Here is a 15403-nt window from a genome sequence, read left to right as displayed (position 1 = left end):
ACAGAAACACAAAACGTTCAAAAACTGATCGGGGAATTTAACACAATTAAGCCAAAATGAGCGCAATTTTTGAAACATCAGGGAATTTTGTGTTTCAAAAGCGGACGCGATTGTCAGACGCAGTGATTGACAGTCTGTGTTTTTTGAAATTCAATTTTAATAAGTAATGTTTTGAATTATTTCTGTTTTCCTCCTTCTATTTTGTTTGTCTTCTTATGTAAATAAAAAAATAAAATCATATATTTTCGGAATTTATCTGTTTTTACACTAATTTTAGGGTTTTTACAGGTTTTTTTTTAAATTTCCCGATATCTCGAGAATTCTTTTCTGGAAATCCCAAATCTCGAGAATTCAAAATTTCATCATTTCGGGAAATCCCGAATCTCGAGATTGAGATGTTCTCGGGAAATGCTAGGGCCACAGCAGCTTTCGAGTTTTGATAGAAACTACTAAGTACTAGGTAGTACTTATATGGTACACAGATACACCAGTAAAATGTTATTTTCTTAATTCGTCTGAAGCATTAAAAATGTATCTATTTGTATTTCCTGATCCATAAAATGTAGTAATACCTATATACCTAATACCTATAGTAATAACCCCATGGCCCCCACATGGGGGGGGCTAACAGGGCTCCAGCCTGGGGGCCCGGACTCAGGAGGGGACCGGCGTGGCGACTCGACCAGATACGTGAGATAAACACACATCACAAATTTGCTCTTATAGTAAAAAAAAAAAAAAGTCGCATGTGGCGCTATTTTCCTTCAATCACGTTATTATTTAAAATTATGTGCTTGTACGACACAATTTTTAATTGTGTATCGATACTCGACAACTCCACAATTTAAATGGATGTATTAAGGTGACGCATCAGTGAAACGCCAAATAATTTCCAACTGTAGGCGCGACGAAATTTTGGACTCGCTGCCATTCACTGAGAGAATCTCGAGTCAGAAGCACGTCACTTTGCTGCGTGATGGCGACGGGTCAATTAATTCTAAAATCGTGTAAAGATGACTAAAAACGTTACCCATTTACTTTAAAAAGAAAACATGTCAATGAATATATTATTATTGTTACTAATAGAACAATAAACAGAACATAAAATGAACGTATGTTGGATTTATATGAAAAATAATATTTCGTTTGACAGGTGTCATTTGCACCCGCGACCCGCGGTCCGCGCATCGGCTAGCAACGATCTTTTTAGACCGTGCCTCAAATAATGCATGGCCTTAAAAGATACAAAAAACACCAAATATACACATTAATTTAACTGCGTAAACCATTTGGAAAACGGCTACTGTAGACCATCACAGTGCCTTTATCTTTAGCGATAGGTAGGGGGGCCCACCAAAGATTCCAAACTGGAGGCCCGCTTCAGGATGTGGGGGCCATGAATAACCCCCACGATGGCTGCGCGGCTTAAGCGTTGGCCTTTGGAGTCGTCGGTCCCAGGTTTGAATCCTGGGTCTGGCAAGTACACATATTGTTTTTCAATTTGTGTATGAGCCAGAGTGTGGACCTAGTAGGTGTGGCTGACATCCATTTCTCGTAAAAAAAACAAAATTTGTTAATACAAACTTTCACTCTGTGGAGCCCCATATGATCCTATTAAGATCGGACATGGTCGAAAAAAAAATACCCATAGTAACACACCAAGACTATGACTTGATGAAGTGCAGTAGCCAGGATATTGATAGTAGATAATTTAGTTTAATTTTAAGATGGCCGCTATGAAATCTAAGATGGCCACTATAGCGGATCAAAAATTTAAAGCTATGCCTCTTAGCGCTGTCGCACATCGAATCTCGGCTCGATTGCAACATGTCTAATTTGCCAACGTGATTTTGTTGTCATTCACAAAATATATTACGTAACCTAATGCACCTACTGCCGCGCATAGTGCATGTAGGTAATCTTTGGTAAAAAAACATCTGGTTGTAATAAATTTCACTCGACATGGGGCGCAGGTATAATAGCAAAATGTCGCATCGGCGCATTCGTTTCAGCTAGCCGAGTGACGTTACTGTCCTGTCATGGCATTGTATGTGTGCACAGAAGAGTTGCAACATTGCGTTTGAATTTGATGTATGACCATATCCAAGTCGGGACGATTTTTTATGTGCGACCGGCTTAGTACTATTTGAGTGTTATTTGCTTTTGTCTGGTGACTCTGGCCTGGACTACAGTGGCTGGACTATAATATATAAATATATACAGCCTCAATTAAGCCACTGTGGTAGAGCCAGCTCGCAGCATTCACAGGAGAGTGCAAACGTTTCCTGGAGGCAGCTAAGACCCATATTGGGTTGTAGGTAATGCACAAAAATGATGACCTTATTCTTGTAATTACTTAGAACATAATATTATATTGTGATTTAAATTATACTACAATGTCACATATTACACCGCGTTATCTTATGGTTGACGAATGATTAAATACAAAAAAAAATATTATTGATTGTTGAGTCTTGTCAGTTTATTCCGGCATCATATTCCAAAGATATATTATATTAAGAAATGTTTAAAGAATCTAGTATTAAATAATAATTATAATTATTGCAGGTAGGTGTACATACCAAATATTGATGGACACTCGATTAAATGAGAAGGTTTATTCACATACCTGAAACAAAAAGAAAAGAAAAAGGTTATTAAATTATAATTTGTGGACAATAAATAAACATACAGTGCGACTTCTATATCAAATCTTCTAGGTCACCACGATCTTTTCTGTAACTTAAATCTATTCTATCATGTGCATCTATTCTATACACAATACTGCTTTCGGGTGCTACGGCAGTTATCTAGTGTAGGTTTGTATCAAAATATTACCACTTATACTTATTGTAACAATTACAAGAAGTTAGCCGTCTAAACAGTCAAAAGTGTCTATCTCGCTCTAAAATTTAGCTAAGAGAGTGCTTATTAGAGTTTACAGAGTACTTATTGTAACAATTACATCTGACTTATTATAATTGTCACAATAAGTGCTAATACCTCAATACAAAACTATCCTAGATAGCTGCAGTAGCGGCCGATAGCAGTCTTGTGTATAGAAGAATAGATGCACTGATAGGCTTGACACGAGGAAACAGTTCCGATCAGGAATAAATTATGGCTGAGAGCACGTAGGTAATTACACAGCCATAGGTATCTGATCTCGAATCTTGTTCTGACTTAATTATGTTCATTTTTTTAGTTAACTTTCATAATGCATTATTATTATATATGTAGGTACCTACCTAATAGACCGATTCAGATTCAGTCAATGTGTTCAATTATAAATAAGTATAATAATAATATATTCAATGTCTAGATGAGCAAAGTCTAACTGTCACGCTGCAAAATCAGCATAAATGTCCATCTACGTGATAGCTGTCAAAGTCACGTGGTGTTTTTTTTTCTTCGATATGCAAAAATGGCGAACGGGGTTGAGGCGTGCGCGCGCATCGCTTCCTGCCGACGCGCCGCGGTTGCGCAATAAACACTGCTTCCGACGCACGGGGGTTTCCGGATGAAGTAGGCATGTCACAGGGCGCGAAACGTGATTGTTGGAAACTCGGAATAAAAAGATATCTGTAGTCAGTGATTTTGCAAATAATTACTAGTTATCTACCGACCTAAAGTGTCATATTTTCCATAACTAATTTTATTCACCTTTCATAATAAAAACAGGAAATTCCATAATATAAAAAAAACAGGATTCCACAGACATCAACGGTTGAAAAATATTAAATTGCATTTTCCGAAAGCATTATTCTTGGACAAACGATACTCTGACCGTGTCCGGAAACTTGTACGTATGTAGTTCGCCGTATAACACTTCAACGTGAAATGTTGTATCGGAAATATATGGCCGTATATGAAAGACCGTCCAACCTCTTTGGGTCGTATAGTACCTACATACTGACATAAAATTCATGTCTAAATAAAAAACGGTTCTTGTCGGTTCACACTTTACAGTGAGCTAGCTATCAGCGAACAAATTTTAAAACTAGCCGATATAATGGATTATTTGTTAGATTAGGTTAGGTTTTCATTCTTGAATAATTCATGAATTTTGCTAAAATCATCTATGAAAATTGAATTAATGGTCATCTCTTTCCGATAAGAAAGCTCACTGCGAACTGTGCCACGGTGAAATGTTTTACGTACAATTTATGTAACCACTCCGACACTCATACATTATATATATACCTACCTAGTTGAGTATTGTTTCTTCGTTCGATGCATAAATACCGACTAAATATAATATAGTGTGAGATTTTAATAAGTAACAATTAATACCCACCATTGATATCTAGTATTATTGCTACAGACAACAAAAATAACAAGTCGCCTCAATTCACAGGTGTTCCCCGACACGTGGAGTAAAAATGACAATTCGTTATTTTTATTGTTAGCCGGGTTATCGAACCCGATAAGGTAATACCGGAACCATCACGCGGCCAAGTAAATCACGTCTGCGGACGCGCAGGACCGGAAGTAATGGGTACGGCGGATCAATGTACAAGACAAATGGACGTCGTGACGAGAATCGTTTACGAAAATAATATATTTTGGGATTGTAATACCGTACTTTTAGATAACATCGACAACCTTTGCTTTGGGTTGACAATAAAACCAGACAAAACTATATTCATACAGTTAACGCTTTCGCTGCTGAAGAGATAATGAGATTTTAATTGCCACCTTTAAAATGCACGTTAATTACATCGATCGGCCGCCTGGTCATTACGCGCCGTGTGCGTCTTCCGCGTCCAAAGTATTAAGTAAACAGTTCAACAACATAAGTTATAACAACATAAGTAAAACTAACAGTTATGAATAAAGCTGTTGAATAAAACCTTTTACAAAATATGGAAGGAACCTAAATATTCGAAAAAGAATTTGAATAAAAGATTACAGAGGATAATGATATTTTTTTATGTCAAACAAATTTTGATAATTAACGTGAAAATTAATGAGGATGAAAGCAACCTGTTGCCAGTGTGGACACGGCATAAGGAACCATTGATATATCAATAATATATAATATATAATTCACACAGATTTGATGCATACTTAAACATTTTCTAGAAGCATTCGTAGCCATTCATTGGTCAGCGTATTGGTATTAAATACTATGCAGCAGAAATGACTGAATTGCAAGGTATGGAGTGGTTTTCATTTAATCGGGTTTGCCCAAACTGATGGTGGGCAATGTAGGTACGATTTTCATTTGTAAAAACGTCTCTATGAGCGCAACGCAAAAATTAAACTTCATTAATATGAACATTACACTATATTATATTAGGAACCTTAGAGTTTTAATTGGAATGCGAGGCTTTTCTCTCTGGTTGATTCAATTTTAACCCAGCGTTATCCCTCGTTTGATTTCAACATATACCTAGGTGTTTAAGGCTACACTTCAGCTGGGGCACGGTCTAAAAGTCTAAAACGATCGTGACTACGCGACGCGAAGATTGTGCAAACGACGCGTGCAGAAAAAAACATAATTTGTCATAAAAAGTCAACATGCGTCCATTTAATGTTATGTTTATTGTTCTATTACTAATAATATATTCATTGACATGTTTTCTTTTTCAAGTAAACGGGTAACGTTTTTTAGTCATCTTTACACGATTTAAGAATTAATTCCCCCGTCGCAATCACAAAAAAAATTGACGTGTTCACAGCTCGACTTTTGCTCTCCGATTACCAGCCAGTCCAAAATTTCGTCGCACCTATAGTTGAAAATTATTTGCCGTTTCACTGAAGTACCGTCTTAATAGAAGGATGCAGAGCCCATATTGTTATCTATCCGTATAAACAGAGATATTGAATAAAACGTGAATGGAGCCCGACTATATGGATGCTTTTAGGATTATTTGTGTAATTATGCATTATTAAAAAAATACTGATTTGTCATTGTAGTTATATGTTTACCAATATGTAAGCCTTAAGGGTTAGCCGAGTTCAGCTATAACTTACTAATACAATCAGGATGGTCCTGGAAGGTACCGTGATCAAAAGAATTAGGCAGGGCAAGAAACTGAAAAAAATCGATTCGATTTATTTACGTAGACATAGTTTGAGGTACAAACATCAACGGCATCTTAACTCACAAACGTTTAAGTACTTTTTGATGAAGAGCTCATGGCTTTTGGCCTTGGTTTTAAATACTATTAATCGGGAGGGGGGTGTTAAAAATAAAAACAAGGGTGCAATGTAGTGTGAATAGCAGTGGCGAAGGGTGGAGGTAGGCTGTTAATATCTGCCATACATAGTGCACACTAAACTTTGTCAGTCAAACGTATATGTTTTTATTGAAATATGACTACAATTTACAGATGGTATTGGTTAGTTTTCAAAATTCAATTAAACCCCGCGAAAACCAAGCCATAATAGATAATAGTCAAAAAATACTCATCTATCTATAAAATATCTAAAATTATGCAATTAAATCATACATAACTTTGGATATTTTATAGATAGAATAATAATTCTTATCTATTATAGTTTGGCGTAGGCAGGGCTCAATGATTTAAAAAAATGATCCAACAATATGTGTAATATGTATTCTTAATCCAACGAAAACAAATAAGTATGAATGAAAAAGTGCGCTCAATTTTGTCGTATCGCCTAAAATATACAAATACTACTATGGTTTGGTTTAGGCAGGGTTTAATTTATTTTTAAAAACTAACCAATACCATCTGTAAATTGTAGTCTTATTTCAATAAAAACATACACGTTTGACTGACTAAATTTAAGGTGCACTATTTATGTTGGATCTTAACAGCCTACCTCCACCCTTCGCCACTGGCGAATAGAGAGTTTATGAAGTGGTTTCTCCTTAATAAAAAATAATTAATATCTAGATATAACTACGGATGGAGAGAACAGTTGTCATGTAAGTATGGCTCGGAGACCTAGTGCATGGCAAAAATCATGGAAATGTGTGAGCTCGTTTGAGCGGTGCAGACTGCGTGATATATTCGGACAATAATTACGAGCTATACCTACGCTTTGTACGGGGGGGGGGGGGCTTGCAACATTGTACAGTCCATCAAATTGGGCCGTCTTAGATGGCTGGGCATGACAAAGAAACTGACATTCGGGGAGCCGGAAGGCAAACGACGACCTGGTCGCCCTCGTACAAGGTGGAGAAATAGCTTTGAGATGAATGTACGACCTTGGGCGTTCTAAATTGGACGGGAGCGGCTCTGATCAGGGTGGATGCTGATGCTGGAGGAAGCCAAGACGCACATAGGGTTGTAGCACCAGAAAGAAGAAACGACGTATTAAGAGAGAAATATTCTCTTCCGTCGGTGTGAGATTTAAGAAAATCGATAACAAAAATCACCATGTCCTTTTAAAGTCTTAAGCAAGTCGCATGATGTATATTTTGGTCAATTTTGGTTGTAAAATAAATGCATGAAAATTTGTAATATTAGAAATGACATAATCGGTCGTATTACAAGTACGCGTCCAAGACCAGGTCATTATTAGTATTTCTTATTTAAATAAAACGTTTTGCTAAGAGACAACACACTACTTCCTACGCGAAATAATAGCGTCGGAAGAGTACGATCAGGTCATTGGCTTTCGAAATAAATATACAATAAAAAAAAAACAAGAAACTACGGTAAAAATTAAAACGTCAAAGAAATCTATTTAAATATTCTAGTTTATACCTACAAAGTATTTCCTTGTATTATATGCTACGTGAGTCCTTTAAGATCGGGTTATATGTTCCAAATATAGACGATTATTTAAAGCCTACCTTCTAAGGAAATATAAATTTAAAGAAACTCAAGAAATATAAGTAGATAATTAAATATAATTGTATAAATGAATTTCAAAACATTTCGAGTAGGTATGGTCGAATTGGTAACAATTAAAAATTAATAGTTTGCGCCTGTACACGTGCATTGATTTACTGGCACCAACGCATGTATTCTATACACAAGACTGCTTTCGGCCGCTATCTAGGGTAGGAAAATATCCAAGTACTAGCACTAATTGTAACAATTAAAATAAGTTAGTTGTAAGTTATAGTGCTATGTTTTAACAGCACCTCTCTTGGCTATGATAAATTTTAGAATGAGATAGACATTTTTGACAATTCAGACGGCTAACTTATTGTACTTAATTGTTACAATAAGTACTAATATTTCTATACTTTCCTATCCTAGATAGCTGCCGTGGCGGCCGAAAGCAGTGTTGTATATAGAATAGATGCGCAATAGTGTGTATTTTAAACTATCGCGATAATAACTGTTTACATGTAAAAGTGCTGACTGTGTCGCCAATCTCATTCTTCAAGCGTAAACGAGACGCGATGTTTTCATCGTATGGTGTTATTTTTTGATAGGTTCGTAGATAATCGGTAAACCTCGAAATATTCTGTGCGGTGTAATTCGTATTTCTTCCGGCAGGTTCACCACTATCGTTCTACTGCGCATGCGCACCCACCATGCATGTCGTCAATCGGAGACTGACAGTGGAGGTGTCCGCACGTCGATTTGTTTTGTCATGGCGTCGGATGAAAATATTCTTATATACTTATATATACGTGCCAACGAATGCTTAAGAGTGTACTTCAGTGAAACGGCAAATAATTTTCAACAGTAGGTGCGACGAATTTTTTTTTTCGAAAATTAAAAAAGGCGAGAAAACGGCACGCATCATTTGCACAATCCGCGTATCGCCTAGCGACGATCTTTTTAGACCATGCCTCAACTGAAGTATAGCCTTAAACCTTTTGAAAATAGTTTTAATAAACTTGTGAGACTGTCCACGCCAATGACATTGGTCCACGCGTACAATAATTGTCATAGTAGGCTGATGGATATTAAAACATTTTAATAGGTACCAGGTACACTTACTAAATCTCTATACCTACATCAACACATTAGCCCACTGATATCCGGGACAGAGCATTTAATCAGTCCTCGAACAAGTGGCGATCTTCGCCCAAAACACGATTATAGTATAAACACAAACAATTAGCGACAAGTGTAAACAAGTTGGAGCCACTCGGTAGCCGAGAAGTGTGGGCCAGACGACGTGGCGGTGCGGGGGAGGGCTCGAGGTCACCTCCGCGACTCCTTATAAGGAGGCTCTGCCGGCGAATCATTATTAGAGGGGGCCGAAGGGGGACTAGATGGATTTACATGACGTCATTAATATGATTATTAGATTTTTGTAAGTAAAGTAGTACCTATGCGGTTTTAACAAAGAAATTTAACTAGCCGTTTATTCATATAGACAGATAAATTAATGATAGTGTCGATAAAAAAATATGCTCAGGTAATTGTTGTAACCACAGAACAAATTAATAAACGAAGATTTTCGAAGACAGTTCTGGTTTACGATTTATTAATGAATAAATGTCCTCAGATTACCAATGTTGGATACGCGTTTCGTTTACGTGACAAACTATTATGCGTAGGTACCTACTGTTTAAAATGACATATTCTTAAACACGTGTTTAAAATTATTCCATATTTCTCCACACCTTGTTCCAACCTCATCCCGAATGCACCTCTCTTCCCATTATTTGTCTTCCATGCTTGCATCCGACTTTTAATTTCCACACGTTTATTCTTAAGGTGAAGCCTTTACTGAGCCGTTTTTAAAGAGACACCTAGCGAAAAAATACGAAGCTTGCAATTATAAATAAAAAGGATTTCAAGTTATACACATTTATATTTTTTATAAAAATCGATGTTTTTTAAAATAGATATAAAAAATATTAAAACTATGAATTAGTCAAAAATCTCTTAGGTGATGCTTAGAAAACTTAATAAACTAAATTTTAATAATAAATATGACCATAAAATATATTATGTAATAATAGGGTGCCGTCCGATTCAACAAATTCACATTTTATTACATTTTTTACAATAATTGTAATTTTATCTTTGACTTAAAATAAAAAATATTTTTCTTTTTAATGTTTCAGATACATATTTATTCATTAATACAGTTGAAATTGTAAATTATCAACAAAAAAAATCTCAAATTGCAAGCTTCGTATTTTTCCGCTAGGTGCCTCTTTAAAAAAGGCTCAGTAAAGACTTCACCTTAATATGAAGTAAATCAAATAAAATTGTATGATCTACACATTTATACTGTAGAATAACTTAATATTGCATAATTACAGTATTACATAATACTGTTTTAATAATATTTCTTTGTTTCTAAATGTCATGTTGTGAACGTCTTAATCTTATAATTTGTAATGTCCACAATATGTAAAAAAAAAAAAAAAAAAAATTGAAAAAATTGAAAATTGAAATTAAATTAAAATTGAAATTGAAATAAAGGAAAATATTTTCGTATAAATCGTAGTTCCTCAGCATTGCATATTTATATCTAATTCTTTCCCCTGATTGTTCCATAAATCTGGTATTATTCTGGAGCAGTACAGATTATGTAGACGAAACTTTCAAATAGGTATAGGCACCTACCACAAATTCTTTATTTTTCACCATGAGATTAATTATATATTCTTCGACACGTGTTTAACTGTATATCATATTTTTCCACACAGATCCTGTAAAACGTTTCAAACATACAATCGTACGTCAAATATAAATACAGCGTACATCAAAGGTTTGTAGAGGTACTAACGTATCTACACATTTTCATTTCACAACCATTGTTAAATCTATCAAGAATGATTAATTAGTATTTTTTAAAAAACACAGTCAAATATAGGTACGCTGCAGAGAAGACGTACTGACGCATTTAAATTCACCAAACTTAGGCGTCAGTAGGTAGGTACTATGCTTACCAATTTAATGATAATTTAAGTGAGATATTAGTATGTATAAATTTGTAACAGTAAAACAATTAATAGTATTTGCGTCGGCACCATTATGCCGAGTCCAGTCTTCGGATCTTATAAATCGGGAGCATCAGTTATTTGTTATCTGAGGGTGCAAAACTAACCTGCCGTTAGAAGGTACCTAATACAATACCAATTGAGAAGGGAATAACTGTGTTCAACCAAATCACTTCGGATATTGATACATTCCAGTTGCGTGAGATGAGTTTATATGGACGTCGTTTTATATATATTTTTTAATTAGCGTACCTACATCCATGTAAGTATGTAGGTAGGTACATGATTGTTGAAGCTATAAGTATGATTATTCTATTTACTATTCTACCTAATTACGCTGTTCTTTGTATAATATGTAGGTAGGTAGACACCTAAGTTAAGTAGATACTATTAGGTAAGTAGATACCTAATTACCAACTTATTTGTCGTTTTTTTTTCTGTCATGTTGTGAATATTTTTTAAGTTCACTAATAAGTCGGTGTGTATGTAAAATAAATAAATTTCAATATTGTTACAGCGGCCATTTTAAATTCGCAAAATCACAAAATGGCGTTCAGCGGAAGGACATCCGGTTGCGCGGCGGGGGGCCAAACGAGCTAATTTACGCGCACATCAACGTTGCCGCGATAATATCGTAATGCGCTTTTTTATTATAATTTTTGATGGGTGGGGTGCGCAGAGCGTGTGCGCACGGCGAAATAATGTATCGCCGGGTGATAAAAATCCGCCTCATGACAAACGGCGGCTCCCTTTCCAATAGTGATATTTTGAACAAGCACTGCCTTCGGAGGGTAAGGTAAACTAGAGGCCGCGGTCCACAACTGGTACCAAGAGATATTCTAGCTGACATATGGATGGCGGCGAAAAATTTTCCATAATATCTATGATCATGTTAAATATATCCGTGGCCACTGTGTTGGTGTTAAATGACATTTTGATTAGTTGGCAACGTCAATTTAATCTAACCAGACGAAATGAGTACTTACAGATCGTCGGGCCGCACAAAATTGTGTTTTTGCTAATTGCTTTTCAAATGCAAATTAACACGTTAATTAAAAAATTAATTAAAAGGGCCCGTGAGCATTGGGTTAAATTAAGAGGATCAAATAAGAATAAGTGCCTATTGAAATTTTACAGGAGGCAAAAAATACTTCATAAGCATAACAATGGATGGCATTTACTAAAAACTAAAAATATGTTTTAATAATGACTGTCGGCGCATCGGTTTGTTTTTTTATTATTGTTAAGTGTCCAACCCAAGGCCTGAACAAAAACGAACCATAAGTCTGAGTGAGTAAGCATTCATATATCTCCACTTTTTTTTGAAAATGTCGCCGGAAAATATGGAGTTGACTGATTACATTGATTTAAAAACTGCGAGCACGCATTGCTGAATTTTATTGTTGTTGTGTTAAATATAAAGTTGGAGATAATTATTGTTAGTTATTTTAGTAAAACATATTATGGTTAACTATGTTGTGTTTAAATTTGGTAGCGGTACTGAGAAGCAACACGATGGTATAACATTTCATGGTTAAGTTGATAATAATAAAATCGAGATTCTAATGTGCGTTATACGCAAGAAACACGGCTTCATTTTGCCGAAAATTAGGCGATTAGGCGCTCTCTATACACATACCATTACTCTGAGATCCAACCTGTCCCAACTTCTCTGGGCTACATGAGTGAAGAGAAATTCTCTTACAGGAGAGGGCATGTTTTTTTTTCAGTTTGTCTCACTATATTTTACCGTCCAAAATTAAATTTTTGTAACTCATCCTTCCAAAAAAATAGCGATTAGCTATTTCGTCCAACTTTTCAAATGCCTGGATTAGAATCTCTTTAGCTTTTCTTCTGATCAGATTTATAACCGAAAAGAAAATGCGACCAAAGCCGAAAAGAATCTACCAGATGCTACGTATAGTCAATGCATTTTAAAATTCCGGGACATTATGCGTCGTCCCGTTGAGGTTCTAAAAATTATTCTTTCAGGTACCGACAGAATTTCCGCGCGTGTTGCAAGTTGCAAGCACTGTACCACTCATCAACGCCCTGGTCAAAAATATAAACATATAAATACTCAGTGATGTGTTGTTTTTTTTCAAAATGTGTTTCATGTAAATATTCTAATATCTATATAATATGTACGTGTATATTGTTATGTAGGTACCCACGTATGTAAATATAAAAACAAGTATTATTATACTTTTAATAAGCTTTTTTTTATTGTAAATGTACTAAGCTGTATTGTATTATTATATATATTTTTAGGTGTGAGAAAATTATTCATTAATTAAATAAACCTACTGGGTTTCCAACGAGAATGGATAAATAGTTAATGATATATTCAAGCAGTAGGTATCTAACAAGTAGATATTATTGTATAAATCCAAGAGCATAAAGTTGTCTGCTGGGTGAGGGCGCCACCTGCTAACATTTGACATATTATCATTCAATACTTTTATACTGTGATGAGCTTAGTGCTAAATTCGAACACCTGACGATTTATGATGGTAAGTACATCTATACCTATACCCTCACGATATCAATCACAAGAGACAATGTCTAGACCAGTTTACATAATATTATAAATAATTTTGAAAAAAAAACAACCATTGTTTACAAAAATAAGTATACTTAGTATAACCCTAAGTCCTAAATTAATACAGAAACTTAATATTAATATAATTTTTGATTGCAAAGCCTCCGATCGCCAGGTAATCATTATGAGTCACTGGCCATCGAGAGGATACCTCCATGACGTCACGCATAGGTGGGCGTTCCCTGTCAGCGGAAAAGGGCAGGGGGCGGAGGATCGGGTGGGGGGAGAGGCTCTACCTACTCAGTATTACCACGACCGCGGCACGGCGAGGCTGTGTCACTTTGTGAAGCGATTTCTTACACAAGATGATCGCGGAGAAAATTTGGAAAAACTAAGAAAATATACACAATATATTGAAAAAATCGAGTTGAATATATACAGAATAAAGTGACAGCTGTTTGGAAACAAAGAAAGGCGTGGAAAAATACGATAATATAGTAATGTTAACCGTGAAAAGTTTTTTTTGTCGTGTGATAACAACTGTTGATGAAAACCGCGGAAAACGTAATTTTATATATTTTTTTTATTGTTTAATGGACAATTCGTGTTTACAGTAGAGCCGTACGCGTGTTTGACGAAGGTTCTGAAAGTTTTTGAAAGGATGCGCGCGGGATTTGCGAACAGGTGCGCGCGTCGCGGCGGCGCATATGTTAGCGGAAGTCGGAAAAGCGGCGCCGAAACGAGGGAAATCCGGGCGGGCGACGGTGGGAAATGAACCGGCCGGGTGCAAAGTTTACATATGCGAGGAAAATTCGGCGGAAAAGTGCGAATTTGACAACAGACGTCAAAACACGTGAGTCATACTTTGTACATTTTTTTTCGCTATAGTTGTTGCGTAGTTACTTTACTTGTACAAGATGTATCATTGTAAATCAGTAATGACAAGCCTTATTGTAGGTATTCTTTGCTCTTTGATAAAATTAAAGTGTAAAAGATTTAAATAAGTATTATTTATTCGGATCCGTGTCATCTAAGTAGTTAGGTATATTATAATTATTGTAGGTACCTACCTACCTACCTACTTTATCTTTAAAGTTTATTTATGTAGTAAGAGAGCTCTGAATAGTCAATGACGTGTTTTTAAAACAACACTTATGTACCTGCCTACTATAAGAAAAATAATGAACATCTTCAACAAAAAACCAACCTACTTATATTTTTTCATATTATTAATTATTATATGTATTAGTCGCGATTGGCGGTGGTATGGATATATATAGGTATGTATTTGAAAATAACTATTTATGTAACATCTTATATAATATTCTGTTTTAATATTGGATTGGAAATATACCTATATTACCTAGGTTTAAAAACTTTGGGCTCAAGATAAAAGCAAAGAGTTCAATACGTAACCAATGTGTGCCACCAGTGGTATCGTAATTAGGTGGGTAGGTATAGTTGTTTTAATAAAACGCAATTTTTTTGTAGTACTTATTCCACTTTTAAACAATAAATTAGGACCGGTTTCGTCCGCCTCAGAGGGACATTTTCAACTGAGTTTTCAACAAGTTGAAAATGTCCCTCTGAGGCGGACGAAACCGGTCCTAATTTATTGATTAAAAGTGGAATAAGTAGGTACTACAGAAAAAATGCGTTTTATTAAATTAAACAACAATACAATGCAGTTCCATCATAAATTGACAGTTAACAAAATAAAAGAAATTAGGTAGGTATATTCAATATTGTGACACATGGACTATATTATTATGGATGCTGTATCCATGACACCCGAACAATTTTTGTATGATACGATTTTGTATGCAAAATTTTAGCAGTTTTTTATACTTAATTCATCTAAAATCTACGGATGATGTTGGTGCCGCAGATGACCGCATGAACTTTTATAGAATACCTATACTTATATATATTTTGCGGAAAGCAAGAAGAATATAGGTAAGGACTTATGGGGAGGTATGCATCGAGCAGCAGATTGATAGTACCTAATATCATAGTGT

General features: G+C 35.4%; 1 protein-coding gene and 1 long non-coding RNA gene across 3 annotated transcripts in view; one reads left to right on the top strand and one right to left on the bottom strand.

Moving 5' to 3' along the window:
* Positions 1-15403, bottom strand: part of bs (serum response factor blistered) — a 273007-nt gene that overhangs the window by 115892 nt on the left and 141712 nt on the right. The gene's annotated exons all lie outside the window — the stretch shown is intronic.
* Positions 13688-15403, top strand: part of LOC147075931 (uncharacterized) — a 67084-nt gene continuing 65368 nt past the window's right edge. Inside the window, exon 1 of the long non-coding RNA XR_015069984.1 lies at positions 13688-14238. This is a non-coding gene — a long non-coding RNA (uncharacterized LOC147075931). The remainder of the gene's footprint in view (positions 14239-15403) is intronic.

This window comes from Rhyacophila brunnea, unplaced genomic scaffold (assembly GCF_057557595.1).
Source record: "Rhyacophila brunnea isolate RB1 unplaced genomic scaffold, BYU_Rbru_1.0 scaffold_14, whole genome shotgun sequence".
NCBI classification, from domain to species: domain Eukaryota; kingdom Metazoa; phylum Arthropoda; class Insecta; order Trichoptera; family Rhyacophilidae; genus Rhyacophila; species Rhyacophila brunnea.
The sequence above is the reverse complement of the archived record's forward strand: the minus strand, read 5'-3'. Positions and strand labels throughout refer to the sequence as shown.